General features: G+C 40.1%; 1 pseudogene; it reads left to right on the plus strand.

Annotated features, from left to right (window-relative positions):
* Positions 1-2941: 2941 nt before the first annotated feature.
* LOC102837463 overlaps positions 2942-15361 on the plus strand; it is a 41705-nt pseudogene continuing 29285 nt past the window's right edge.

The raw sequence follows: 15361 nt of genomic DNA on the forward strand, positions 1-15361 counted from the left end.
AGACTAAAGAAGTTGGTAGAAATCTTCAATTTAATCATCATTGGTTTTATTGGTTGGCACATAAATTTGAATAATAGTATTAAAACATTTCTTCTTTGTAGGCATATGAATATTGTCTTATTACAGACAGCATTGTACTTCAAGATAGATATTGAGGAGAACAAACAAGATGGTGGATCAGGTAAAAGTGCACTGAGGAGCTCCATCAGCAACAACACAGAATACCGGACCAAGCAGGCTCAGGGGATGGTCCCAGAACTCTGAATCACTTATAAAGGAATATTTACAAAGCTGGAAGGCTTACAGCCAGTGGAATTTGTAGGAGAAGCAAGAAATCCAGTGCTTTCTAATCCAAGGTGCTCAGCTGCTCCTGGAGCTGCCATCTTGGGCAAGACCAAACTGGGGAAGGATCAGAGCAGCCACTGACACCTGACAGAACCACAGAGATAAAGGTGTGGACATTATTTTTTTCATATCTGTTTATTGACCTCTTGCTGTCTGCACATCTCCATTCTGGTGACTAGAAGGAGTGCCTGAGCAAGTGGATACCCCACCCCCACCCCTGGAGAATTCTACTACACATGTGCATAGATCGCTTAGAAATTTAAAGTGACAGTTTTCACTTAAAACCCAACGGCAGTGCAAACTGGCCACAGCTGGCCCTGAACTGTTTATCACTAGGAAAAAGGCCTGAACAGGGATTGTGGAGCAGGACAGGCAAACTAAAAAGGAAATAGGCCAAAGATTAAATCCTGAGTTATGTCATAACGACCAACAGTGGCATCTTGAAATTTTTCAAGAAGACGAGTGAAAAGGGAAGCCCATCTCCTGATCACACCTACCTGGAGGCAATCAGAAAGCATAAGAAATACCAAAACACACACCTATCTAAGTATTAAGGCCACAGCTAACTCCTGAAATATGCCCAAAAAACAGAAACAGATGTCCATATCAGCACATGTCCAGAAACAAGATAAAGTGACTGAGGCAAATGAGCTGGAGGTAGACCTACACTCCATATTGGAAGAAGGGCAGGCTTTGGAAATGCCTGAGAATTAATTCAGGAAAATGATTATAAAATATATCAAAACACTTTACAATGGAGTTGAGAAAAATAAGGAAGAAATCAGGAAAGTGCTACAGGAACAATGAAATAAGATAGATACAGCATTAGAAACAATTCAAAACCTACAGAAAGAGGTCCAAAAAATTAATAATAGAATATCAGAAATGAACAATACACTAAAAGGGCAAAGGAGTAGAATTGAAGAGATGGAAGTCAGAACAAGTGAGCAGGAAGATAAATCTCTCAATACCACTAAGATAGAAAAGCAAACAGAAAAAAGGGGGGGAAATCTGAAGCAGGTCTAAGATTCATGTTGGACAACATGAAAAGGAATAATTTAGGATGTATTGGCATTCCAGAGCAGGAAGAACCACACAAGTCCACAGAGGAGAAAGTTGAAGAACTTCTGGAAGAAAATTTCCCTAACATCCTGAAAAGTGAAAAGATAAGCATCCAAGAAGCTCAACGAACCCCAGGAAGGATAGATCCTAAAAGAAAAACACCAAAACATATAATAATCAAGCTCTCCAAACTCAAAGATAAGGACAGAATCCTGAAGGCAGCTAGGGAAAAGAGAAGTGTAACATACAAAGGCAAGCAAATCAGACTAAGCTCAGATCTCTCAACAGAAACCATGCAGGCAAGAAGGCAATGGGGAGACATATATAAAACCCTGAAAGAAAAAAAATGCTGACCAAGAATCCTCTATCCAGAAAAGCTGTCAATCAAATTCCATGGTGTAATCAAAACATTCCAGGATAAACAGGAGCTAAGGGATTTTGCCAAAGCCCACCCTGTGATGAAAAACATCCTAAAGGGAGTTCTGTGGACTAAGAGCCAATAAGAACAGAAAACAACCAGAGATTGACATATGTGGCAGCACCACCTGGAACTCAGTTGACAAATGGAAGAGTAAAAAACAGAACAAAACGTTAAGAACAAATTCAGAGGATCTGGGAAGTCAGTCTACGATCAAAACAATTACATTGTGAAAGAAGATAAACACAGAGGGACAGAGATCTAGGTGGTTGGAAGGTGAGGTAAATTACAGGATAAAATAGACTGTCTTAAATGGAGGAAAAAGTTAAAAGAATATAAGGTAACCACAATGGTGGGGGTGGGGTGGGGTGTTTCGGGGGATGTGGAGAGAGGCAACAGTAGAGCACAGGGTAAAGGCACACGTCATAGTTCAGGTATTGGGGATGGCAATACAAGAAGAGCAAGGAGGTGGAAGAGCAAGGTAGATAGGGGAACACTGAGCCAGGTTTGCATGGGCTAAGTAGGACAGAGGTAAATAGTAATGCATGCTTAACCTTGGAACAACAGGGCTCTGTGATACAGGGATCTAGACATAGTTTGAAGAGGGGAAATAATACTAAGATTTATGAGGGGAAATAATACTAAACAAAACTAATATTGGTTTCCCTTGCCTACTGTTGTAAAATAGACACTTGAATAGGATAGAAAGGAATGTTGGGAAACATGATTACAGAAAACTTGTAAGCCCATCTTTAGCCTATAACTGATTGGAATACCTAAAAAGGGTTCTAGAACTTGCGCAGTGAAACAAGCCTTTTGCGGAGCCTTTGCAGAGTATAGGACATTAGGTGGAATCTTGAGTCCCATCCAGAACCTTCTGAGATGGGACACTCCCACTAGAAAGGACAAGCAGACCAGCCTGGAACAGCTAGAGTGACAGAAGATGCATCTTCAAAGAAAGATCATCAGGAAAAACCCAAAACAAAAACATAGCATGACTGGCTACTGCAAGAATAAGCAAAATGTTCTCTGGGAAGCCATCAAGGTAAGCAATCAAGTTATTTCAGGACAAACCCCCCTCTAAGACTGAAACTCAAAGGGAACACACAAACAGGCATGTATGCTTGCTGGCAAGCACGTTGGTTTACTGGTGAGTGGAAGAGGGGGAAAGGCAGCAATGAAGAAATGGGCTGAGTTCAACCATGGTCCATTGACTCCCATTGATCTGGAGATGAGAGAGAGAAGAGGAAGGGCTGCTGGTCCAATGTGTGGTAAGACCAGGGGCCCATGGACAAGGACATAGTCACAGAGGGCTAGAGCTAACAGTGAAGCATCCAGCTGATATGAAGTGAGGGGAGAGAAACAAGAACACCCAAATTTGCAGATAGTATTTGCATTTGACCTAGCCTCGATGGCTTGATAATCAGAACTCGACCAGAGGAAGATTTAAAAACAACAACAATTTTTGATAAAGAAAACAAGGGTAAATTGCTACAATTTGATGGACTTGACCTATACTCATGAAGGTAGTAATTCTAAATACCAACAGAGAGGGAAGGAGTCTTCACATCAAGTATCAATGCTATATCCCCTCTGTACATAGGGTAGATAGGGACTGGCAACTTAGACATTGGCTGCCAAAAATGAAAGGCAACAAGGCATGAAGTGATTGGCTTGCAAGGTTTCAAAAGGGAGTTTAATTTAAGAGTGTGTTGGGGATGAAAGAGTCCCCACTGAATAGTTGTCATCTTGTCTAGATAAGTCTGGTTAAAAGAGATCGGGATGAAATTCTTATGATTCAATAGTAATTGTTATCATGACTAATTGCGACTATCACAATTGTAAAGATAGAAGTTTTGTAACAAAAATGGGGGAGCAGTTATTCTTTCAGTCCAGAAACAAAGGATCCTAGGATCTTCAAGGGAGAAGAGCACAAGCAGAATGTGGGACCTTATCCAGAGAAGCAGCAACACAAGAGATGGAGGCAGAGATGGGGACATGGAGAGAGGGAGCAGCTGAGGACTCTAGATTCATAGGAAGAGAGGGACTAAGAGATGGTGGCCAAGAGGCAGACTTTCAGCATGTGCCCTTTGGTGGTATAAATCATTATATATGCCGGAGTGTTTTGTGTTGTTGTTGTTGTTGTTGTTTTTAAAGAGCTAAAGTGAATAGAAAGAAATACTGTTAACTGATGGTGCATGGAGGGGAATGTAATCATTGTGATGAAATATGTTGTATGATTTGTTGAATGTAAAACTGATGATCTGCCCTGTAAACTTTCACCCAATCCACAATAAAAACTTAGAGAAAAAAAAGATAGATATTGAAATGCTCTTTTTGACTATGAATGCAATGCCATTTATCCCCAATTTGTCATTTCTGGTATGGTAAACCTATTACTGATTCAAAATGGACAATTTCAACTCACTAATGCCTAAGATATCAATCTTTATACATTCCATTTCATTTTTGACAAGTTCCAATTTTCTTAAATTCATGCTTTGTGCATTCCACATTTCAATTACTAAAGGGTGTTTGTAGCTGTTTCTTCTTATTTTGATTTGTGCCCCATAAGCAATTGAGCGTCCATCCATGTCATTATGGTCAACTCTACTTTGAGGAGGCAGCTCTTCCCCAGTCATATTTTGAGTGTCTTCCAACCTGAGAGGCACATCTTCTGGCACTATATCAGACAGTGTTCTGCTGCTATTCATATGTTTTGTAGTGGCTAAAGTGGTCAACCTCTCCTTCTTCCTAGTCTGTCTTAGTCTGGAAGCTCCACTGAAACCTGTTCACCATGGATGACTCTGCTGGTGGCATAGCTTCCAGGATCACAGTAACACACAAGCCATCACAGTATGACAAACTAACAGATGACAGATGAATATATTGAGGAATTGGTATATAACTTGATATAATGAAGGGACTGGTCAAATTTGCCATTTGGCTGGGTTTTTAATAAGCCATTTCTGAAGGAGAGTGGGGATCTCACTGCCATTAAGGAGTAGGAGCCAGGAATGGAATGTGTCCTTTGGATTCAAAGATCACTGTGTATTGAGTCTCTTTGAACCAGGAATAGAAAACTGCAACACCAGATTTGTTGTTGTTGTTGTTTTGTGCCACTGAGTCAGTTCTACCCATAACAACCCTGTATAGGATTTCTGAGGTGTGACTGGTGAGCTTGAACCATCAATCTTGTGACTCAAACCGATTTTGCTGTACAACACATTAACCCACAGCACCACACCATAAGTCCATAAACAGCCCTAAAAATGCTCTTTAACAGTGCTGGAGCAGGGCCCATGGCTAAGAAACAAGGGACCTGAAGGCATAGTTGAAGAGAGGCTGTCCTGACTGGAAGAACTATGTCCTGAGCATTTCTGAGCCTGACTTGTAAACTGTAAACTCCCTAATAAACTGCAGAACTAACTGTTTATATGAATTTTGAATTCTGTGTTGTCACTGCAATGAATTATTAAGCCCAGCTGAGTAGAGAGTACTATGGAGTACTATGAAAGTGATGGTTGGTGTAAATTTTTGCAGGGTCAAAGTTCATTCAATGGAATAAAACCTTTTTTTTTTTTAATGTTTTATTGTGAATTTTGTGATGGTTTACATGGGAGGACATTAGCTTTACACTGATCCCATTGTATATCATTTCCTTGCCATGGTTACAATCCCCTCCATGCATCATCCATCAACCAAAGGGTATACTCTACAAGTCTGCCCCCGGTCATCAACACACACTCCCTCTCTGGGTCCAAAGTCCCCAGCTGCTCCATCTCTCCACATCTTTGCCTCCATCTCTGGCATCACTGCTTCTCTGGGTAGGGTTCCATTCTCCGCTCTTCTCCCTTGATGGTCCCAGGGACCTCAACTCCTAGACTGCAAAGTCAATCTTTCCCCTCCCTTTGCCACAAAATGTCTACATTTACATTTCTAGCCCTTACAATCAGTCCTGATAACAATTATTCACTATTGTATCACAAGAGACCTATCCGCATCTCTTTTCATCAGCCGTGCCTAGACAGATTGGATACTACTCACTGGAGATTCTACATTGCTCCATGGCCTCTGGATCTAGGTTCCCTCTTGAAAGCTTGCAAGCCAGTCACTTCTTGCCTCTGTAGCCCCCCCATTGTGGGTAGCCAATATCCAAGTTGCCCATCCCTGTCCTCTCCATGTGCGGAGGGGGTGGGAATGATCCTTGCTGTGAAGATTTGTTCCCTCTTTTGAGCTACTGCTTCCATAGGTGTAAGTCAAGTTCATCAAATTGTATCAGATTATTCTTTTTTTTTTCCCCTCTTCTTTCTTCTTCTGGTTGAGTTCTGATCATCCAGTCATTTAAGCCATGTCAAGTGGGTATTATCTGCAAATGTGGGTATACTTATGCATGTGCCCTCTCTTCTTATCAGCTGGACACTTCACTCTCCATTCTAGTCCTCTGTGACTATGTCACTGACTCTGGGTCCAAGAGTACCCTGGACTTGCCACACTGCTGGCCAACCAGGTCTCCAGCTGGGTTCACAGGAGTCTATTGAGCATTGTAGGGCTTAGCTTGCAGCTTCATTGCTGCCTTTCCCTCACTTCCCCTTATTGGTGATGAACATGGTCACCAATCAGAGCATGTATTCCCATTGAATCTTAATCTTAGAAGGGGGTTTGCCCTGAGGGGGGCCCAACCACTTGCTTTGATGTCTCCTGGGTGAGCCACTTGAAAAACAGTCTTTTAAATAAAAGATGCTCATTAAACTGGATATCCACTTGCATAAAAATGAAATAGGACCTATATCTAAAAGTACACCCAAAAAATAACACAAAATGGATCAAAGACTTAAATGTTAAAACTAACTTTTAATACCTAATATGTTAAAATTATAGAGAAAACTATGGGGACCTTGTATTTGTAAAAAAAAATAATGAAACAAACAAAATAATGTACATTTTGAAGACAAAGTAGATAAATAGGACCTCATAGCAATTAAAAACTATGTTCATCAAAAGACATTATCAAAAGAGTAAAAAGAGAACCTACAGAATGGGGAAAATCTTCAAAAATACCATACCAATAATGGTCTAATTTCAAAAATTTCTAGAAAACTTCAGCAACTCAACAAAAGACAAACAACCCAATAATTAAATGGGAAAAGGAAACAAATAGGACCTTCACTGAAGAATCCAATAAACAAATGAAAATATCTCATTGATAATCAACCATTGCTGTTGTTGTTAGGTACTGTTAAGCTTCTTCAGACTCATAGTGACCCTATGCACAACAGAACAAAACACTGCCTAGTCCTGTGACTGCCTCACGATCACTGTTACACTTGAGCTCATTCCTTCTGCCATTGTGCCAAACCAATTGAGGATCTTCCTCTTTTTCTCTGACCCTCCATAATCATGCATGGAGTGCTACTCCAGGGAATGGTCCCTCCTGATAATATGTCTGAAGTATGAGATGTAGATTTTTGCCATCCTATCTTCTAATGAGCATTCTGGCTATACTTCTTCCATCACAGATTTATTTGTTCTTGTGGCAGTGTATGGGACTTTGAATATTCTTCTCCAGCACCGTAACTCAAATACATAAATTCTTTCATACTCATTGTCCAACTTTGACATGCATATGAAACTATTGAAAATACCATGGTTTGGGTCAAGCACACCTTAGTCCTCAATCTGAAATCTTTGTTCTTGAACATTTAAAGAGGCCTTTTGCAGCAGATTTGCCTAATGAATGCATCTTTTGATTTCTTGACTGCTACTTCAATGAGTGTTAATAGTGGATCCAAGCAAAATGAAATCTTTGACAACCTTAATCTTTTCTCCTTTTATCAGATTTTATTTATTGATCCCGTGGTGAGGATTTTTGTTTTATTTACTTTGAGGTGCAACCCACACTGAAGGCTGTGGTCTTTGATTTTCATCAATATTTTAAGTCCTTTTCAATTTTCACAAGCAAGGTTGTATCATATACATATCACAGATTGTTAATGAGTCTTCCTCCAGTCCTTATGCCAAGTTCTTCTTCATATAATCCAGGTTTTCAGATTATTTTCTCAGTAAACAGATTGAATAATTATGGTTAAAGAATACAGCCCTGGCATACACCTTTCCTGATTTAAAACCATTCAGTGTCCCCTTGTTTTGTTCAAATGACTGCCTCGTGGTCTATGTACAGGTTCTTCATATAAACAATTAAGTGTTCTGGAATACCCATTATTTGCAACGTCATCCATAGCTTCTTATGATCCATGCAGTCAAAAGCCTTTGCAAACACTATAAAGCACAGGTGAACATATTTTTGGTAATCTCTGCTTTCTGCCAAGATCCTTCTGATGTCAGCAATGACGTCCCTCATTTCACATCCTCATCTTAATCTGGCTTGAACCTCTGGCAGTTCTCCGTCAATATACTGTTGTAGCTGTTTTTTAGATATCTTGAACAAAATTTTACTTGCCTGTGATATTAATGTTATTTAATGATTTCCAGATTCTGTTGGGTCACCTTTCTTTGGAATGGGCACAAATATGGATCTCTTCCAACCAACTGGCCAGATAACTATCTTACAAACTTCTTGGCATAGATGAGTGAGTGCTTCCAGTGCTGCATCAGTTTGTTGAAATATTACAATCTGTATTCGATCAATTCCTGGGCCTTGTTCTTTGCTAATGGCTTCAGTGAAGCTTCTTGATCATATGCTACCTCTTGAAATGGTTGAACATATACTATTTCTTTTTGGTTAGTGACTGTGCGTTCCTTCTATCTTCTTTTGATGTTCTCTGCATCATTAATGTTTTGACCATAGATTCCTTCAATATTGCAAGCTGAGGCTTGAATTTTTCTTTAGTTTTTTCAGGTTGAGAAATTCTGAGTGTGTTCTTCCCTTTTGGTTTTCTAACACTAGGTCTTCACACATTTCATTATAATACTTGACTTTGTCTTCTCGAACTGCCCTTTGAATTTTCCTGTTGAGCTATTTTACTTCCTCATTTCTTCCATTTGCTTTAGCAAATGCTGGAAAGCAAGTTTCAGAGTTTTTTTCTGACATACATTTTGGTCTTTCCTGTCTTTTAAATGACCTTTTGCTTTCTTCTTGTATGGTGTCCCTAATGTCATTCCACAATTCCTATGGTATTTGGTCATTAGTGTATAATGCATTAATTCTGCCCTTAGAATGGTTTCTAAATTCAGGTGAAGTGTGTTCAAGGTCATATTTTGGCTCTCATGGACTTGATTTAATTTTCTTCAGCTTCAGCCTGCACTTGCATATGAGCAATTGATTGTCTGTTCCACAGTCAGCCTCTGGCCTTGTTTTGACTATGTACTCCATCTTTTGAGGTCCATATATGTAGTTGTCTTTTTTGTTGTTGCTGTTAGAACAACTCAGCAAAAGAAAATTCAGGTTTATTGTTGGACAACACTGTTTCACACATACATCAAACAGGCCAATAAATAAATAAATAAATAAATAAATAAATAAATAAATAAATAAACAGCAACTTCATAGACAAAAAAGGGAAAAGAAACCTTTTATTTTGGGCCTTTTTTCTTTTTAAAATGTTTTATTGTGAAATATGTGGTAGTTTACATGGGAGAACATTAAATTAGCTTTACATTCATCCAATCGTATATCATTTCATTGCCATGGTTACAATCCCCTCAGTGCATCATCAACGAACCCTGCAAGCCTGCCACCTGGTCGTCAGCACACAGCCCTTCTCCCTCTCTGGGACTAGAGTCCCCAGGTGCTCCATCTCTCCACATCGTCGTCTCTGCCTCCATCTCTGGCGTCACTGTTTCTCTGGGTAGTGTCCCACACTCTGCTCTTCTTTCTTGATGGTCCCAGGGACCTCCGCTCCTCGACTGCAAAGTCAACCATTCCCCTCCTTTTGTTGCAAAATGTGTACTTTTACATTTCCAACCCTCACAGTCAGTCCTGATAGCAATTATTCACTATTGTACCACATGAGTCCTATCCCCATCTCCTTTCATTAGCCCCGCCCAGACAGATTGGATACATCTTTGGCCTTTGTTTTACCATCTCATACAAACCAACTACTTGTAGTACAGCTAAGTACATACACAAAAAACGTTACTGGAATGCTCGCAATAAGATTGTAATGTTGTTTTTGCTTTTTTACAAGTTTTTTTTTTTTCCTCCTTTGAGATTATAATAAACATGGTCATACCACAATTAAAGTCAGAATTAGGACAGAGAACCCTCCAAAGACTGTTTTGGTCATCGGTGATCATTTAAAATGGCTGACACCTAACAATATGTACAAAAACATAAAATATACAAACAAATTTTCCTTATACAAGTACTTTTAAGAAAAAAATCAGGGCCTTAGAAGTTTTGGTTCTTTTTTCTCCCCTGTGGCAAGTTCACGTTGTGGTTTCAGTTGGGTGCTGGTGAGCGAGTGTTATTTGCGGGTGGTACTGCCCAAAGTGGGCGGGTGGGACTCTCTCTACTCCAAGGTGACCACATTTAGATTCTGAGACGGAAAGTGGAGGGTGAATAGGTCACGGTGGCCTATTTTAAGTTTGACTTTTCCTTTTTTGCTGTCTAGTCATTCTCGTTGGTCTTGGTCAACATCATCAACCTCATTATCTTCAGCTGCCCATTTGCCTGTAGTTGCCTTGGCCTCATCTTCATCTCCATCTTCTTTCTCACCATCACCTTCTTCCTCTTCCTCCTTCTTCTCCCCACCTTCTCCTTGTCTACTTCATTTTCAGCCTCCATTTGCAGGTGCATCTCTTTAATTTTCTGTTTTCCTCCACAACCTCCTTCTTTGATGGTGATCTCAGAGCCGGTGTCTACAGTCGCATCTGACACGGTGGGGCACACTAGTGATCTGGTATTGTTGTTGTTGTTAAGTGCCATCGAGTCGGTTCCGACCCATAGCGACCCAGTACAGTATTTCCGAGGCTGTTAATCTTTAGGGGAGCAGGATGCCTCATCTTTCTTCCGCAGAACAGCTGGTAGTTTCGAACTGCTGGCCTTAAGGTTCACAGCCCGATTCATAACCACTACACCACCAGAGCTGATACAGAGGTTGACAAAGAGAGTGCGAGTTTGGGGACTCTTGCGAGAGAGCTGCCAGAGTTCACAGAGAAAGAGGAGGAGCACGGCAGCAGAGGTAACTGTGGCATCCGGGAAGCAGGACCCAGAAACAATGCAAAGATGGTTTTTCAGAGCAGCCAGTGGGACTGCAGTTGTGTTTTATGTTGTTTTAAAAAGGTATTTGTAATGAATAAGTGATTGATATTGCAAAATTCTATCATGTGATCGCCACATCACATCTATTACCAAGGCCATATTTTCCAGCTGCTGATGCTACATATTTTTTTCCTACTTTTGTATTCCAATCACCTGTAATTATCAGTATATCTTGATTGCATGTTTCAATTTCAGACTGAAGCAGTTTGTAGAATTTTTCAATTTCATCATCACTGGCTCTAGCAGTTGGTGTATAAATTTGAATAATTGTAGTATTAACTGGTCTTCCTTGTAGGTGTGTATGTATTACTGTATCACAGACAGCATTGTACTTCAAGACAGATCCTGAAATGTTCTTTTTGACAATGAATGTGACACCATTCCTCTAGAATTTGTTGTTCCTGGCATAGTAAACCATGTAACTGTCAAATTCAAAATAGCCAATACCAATCCATTTCAGCTCACTAATGCCCAGGATATTGATCTTTATGTGTCTCATTTATTTTTTTATAATTTCCAATTTTCCTAAATTCATACTGTATACATTCCATGTTCTGATTTTTAATGGATGTTTGTTTGCCATTCTTTCTCCTAAATTTGAGTTGTGCCCTGTCTACAAATGTAGTTCCTGAAAGCATATTCTGTTTGCATCATCATGGGCAACACTACTTAGAGGAGGAAGTACTTCCCCAGCCATATTTTGAGTGCCTACCAACCTGATGGATTCATCTTCCAGTTATATATCTGACAATGTTCACCTGCTATTCATAAGGTTTTTAGGTAGTCCGTGTCTCCTCTTCCTAGTTTGTCATAGCCTGGAAGCTCATCTCAAATTTATCCACCACCGATGACCCTGCTAGTATTTAAAATACCAGTGGCATAGTTTCCAGCATCATAGAGACATGCAAGCCACCACAGCATGGCAAACTTATAGACAAGTGGTGGCAATAAATTATAAGGGGATTAAAAGTGGGATGTAGCCCCTTTATTCCCATTACAGGTCTGATCCAGTGTAAGGGGAAATTGCTGGGTTGTAGCCTCCAACATCTTTTATCTTACAAGAGATAAAAGGTGAGAAGTGTGGAGAGAAAGAAAGACACTATCTACAAGCAAGAAGACCTGGGAGTAAAGTTGCATCTTTTGGACCCTGGATCTGTGCTGGGAAATTTCCTGGTTCAGGGGATGATTAATTTTAAGACACATGGAGATCTTCAAGGAATGCCAGGGCCAACAGGAGAAAGATGAGGCTTTCTGCTCCCATAAAGATTTACAGCCTCAGAAACGCTATACAGGGTCACTATGAGTCAGAACCAACTTCATGATACACAACCAACAACTACCACAGGAGACAAGGACTTTTCTACTAAACTGCAAGCCAACAGAGCTGGTGCTGTAAATTAAAACATCTAGCCTCCTAAACTGAGAGAGAATACATTTCTGTTTGTTAAAATCATCAATTTGTCATATTTCTATTATAGTAGTACTAGGTAACTAAGATAGGTCACCTGCATTTTTTGGTTTGTCACATCTTCCATCATCAAAGCCAGTAGCATAGCATTTTCCAACTTCTCTATGTCTGTCTGTCCTATGCTTCTCTTGTCGCATCGACCCTCACTTTGATTTCATTGTCATTTCACTTTATCTGACTCTGACCCTCCTAATTTTAAGGACTCTTAAAATTAGGTATGAAACCATGTGGGTCTCTTACCAGATTTCCCCTGGATCCACAAGGGGGAAAGAGAAATAGACTTAAAATCAGCCCAGGGCCGATTCCTATGAAGCAGAGATCAGCCATGCTACAACCTTTTGTACCCTATTCTGACACCAACCATCCCTCCCATAGCACACTCTGCTTCATATTTGGATTTGCAGTGGCCACACAAAACTCATAAAATGCAGTTTATTAGGGAAGTAACATGTGGCCCTTTGGCCTCTGCCCTGCTCGAACAAAGCTTTTTTGGCAAGTCTGTGAATGCCCAAAGAGCACATGTACAAACTAGTCTCCTTCCCATAGGCACTCAGCTTTACTCAGTTCATGGGCCTAGAACCTGCAGCTGCTCTATGTCTCCATGCCACCGCCTGTGCCGTTGCTGCTTTGCAAGGTAAGGATCTCACACTCCATTCATACTCTTCCTTCTTGATGGTCCTGGAATCATCTATTTCGGCTTCTGAGATGGCTTCTTTTAAACCTGGCTGGATGGCAAAACTAACCAATCATATTAGAGTCCAGTATATCTTATTTGCAGTTAAGACATTGGATAGAAAAGCCATATCAAACAAATTCAAGATACTGTAATTGGGTACACTTGGATTATCCCACATAATCTCTTCATCTCAAATTCCTTAACTTAATGACATCACATCTACAAAGTCCCTTTTGCCATGTAACATACCATATTAACACATTCTGAGGATTGTTCCCTGTATTCCTTTTAAATGGTTCTTATCTGGCCTCAGGCAATTTCTTCATAGGCATGCTCTGATCAGTTCTCATCTGAATACCTGAAGGGAACCCTGCAAATCTTTGGAGCTCCCTCTTTGACCAATTCTCTCCCATCTATTACTGTGAACTCTACCAGTGTTTGGCCTTCCTGTACTGATTGTTTTTTCTCAACTCAGGGTGACTGCTGAACTCCATCTGGGTTCCCTCTCTTTACCCTATGGCCTGCAATCTCGTTCTAAGCAATAAGTTGTAATAATCATAGGGTTCATTTTATTTATTTCCTATGTCTTAGGAATCACTGTCCTCCATTGCCTGATGTCTAATACCTTGAGACCCATTATTTGATAAGATTCTCCACTTTTTAGTTGTTTCTGGAAGTACAGTAAATCTGGTCCCTCTTCATTCAACTTGGCCACAAGTGAAAGTGGTGGTGGTGGTGGTGGTTGTGCACTACTAAATCAGTTCCGACTCATAGTGACTCTGTATAGTGTTTCTGAGGCTGTAAATCTTTAAGAGAGCAGAAGGCCTTATCTTTCTCCCACAGAGAGGCTGGTGCACTCAAACTGCTGACCTTGTAGTTAGAAGTCTAATGCATAACTCAATATCCCACCAGGGATCCTTGTAAGTGAAAGTAGAGATACTATTTTTAAATGCTCTTGATGTTATAACGGCTTTGATCACGGATATTTACAAACTAGGGATCTATGCAACAGGAACAACATTTTATAACTCAACATTTGTTGAATAACTTTTATGTAGAAATAATGAACTAGATGCTATGAAGAATATAGACCTATATGTGGCAATAGACGGATATTGGAGGCATTAGTATCGAGAGAAGAAAGTTGAAAGTATATTAGAAAGTGGTATACTTTCCAGAACAGTTCTTAGAATGGGGCCTTGACTAGAGCCACTGTGAATCATTTCCTCTGATTTCAGATTTCTTCCGGAAATTTCTAGGAGGGCAGCTTTTCCACTTACTGCTCCCATTACCACTAACTTTTTTTAAATTGCTAATTTCCTGAAGTGCTTATTTTTGGATAAGCACTGGACTGTGAACCACAAGGTAGGTAGTTCAAATCCACCAGCTGCTTCTCAGAAACCCTATACAGGGTCACTATGAGTTGGAACCGACTCGACAGCACTTCACAACAACAACATGCAAACAGTGTCTGAAAAATGGCTCTGAACCTTACAGGAAGCACATACAGGACAGAGGATTCATATATATTATTACGCTGTCAGTGGGTTAGGCATTTTGATATGCATATCTCCCAAGAGAAAACTGAGTCTCAGAAGTGTTTTAAAATGAGTCTAACTTAGATTTCCCAACTAGCAAGTGACGGAACTGGTGTAAGAACAAAAGTCTGACTCTGAGGCCCATGGTCTTTTATTTTGTGGCCCTGGAAAGAATACAAAAATCTTTATTACTGTTCATGTCTTCTATTTTCTGACTGGGTTCCTGACACACAGAATCTCCTGATTTCTTAGTATTTAATTAACTTCATTGAAATCCTGGTGTGGTGCTGTGGGTTAATGTGCTCAACTGTAAAGTCAGTTTAAACCACAAAGTTGGCAGCTCAAGCTCACCAACTGTTCCTCAGAAACCTTATATAGGTAGGGTCACTATGCATCTGAACTGATTTGATGGCACTTAACACCACCAATTAACTCAATTACATAGGAAAATGCAGAGCTCTGTTACCTTCCTGGATGTGACTCCTGATGCCTTGTTCTTTAGTGTCAATTTCCATACTCTCATAGTCTTTCTTTGTACCAAAAGGAAATGGTTAATGTTCAACCATTTCAAGAGATACCATATGAACAAGAGCCAATGATACTCAGAGAGGAAGTCCAAAGTGCATTGAAA

Source organism: Chrysochloris asiatica, unplaced genomic scaffold (genome assembly GCF_000296735.1).
Source record: "Chrysochloris asiatica unplaced genomic scaffold, ChrAsi1.0 scaffold00062, whole genome shotgun sequence".
Lineage (NCBI taxonomy): Eukaryota > Metazoa > Chordata > Mammalia > Afrosoricida > Chrysochloridae > Chrysochloris > Chrysochloris asiatica.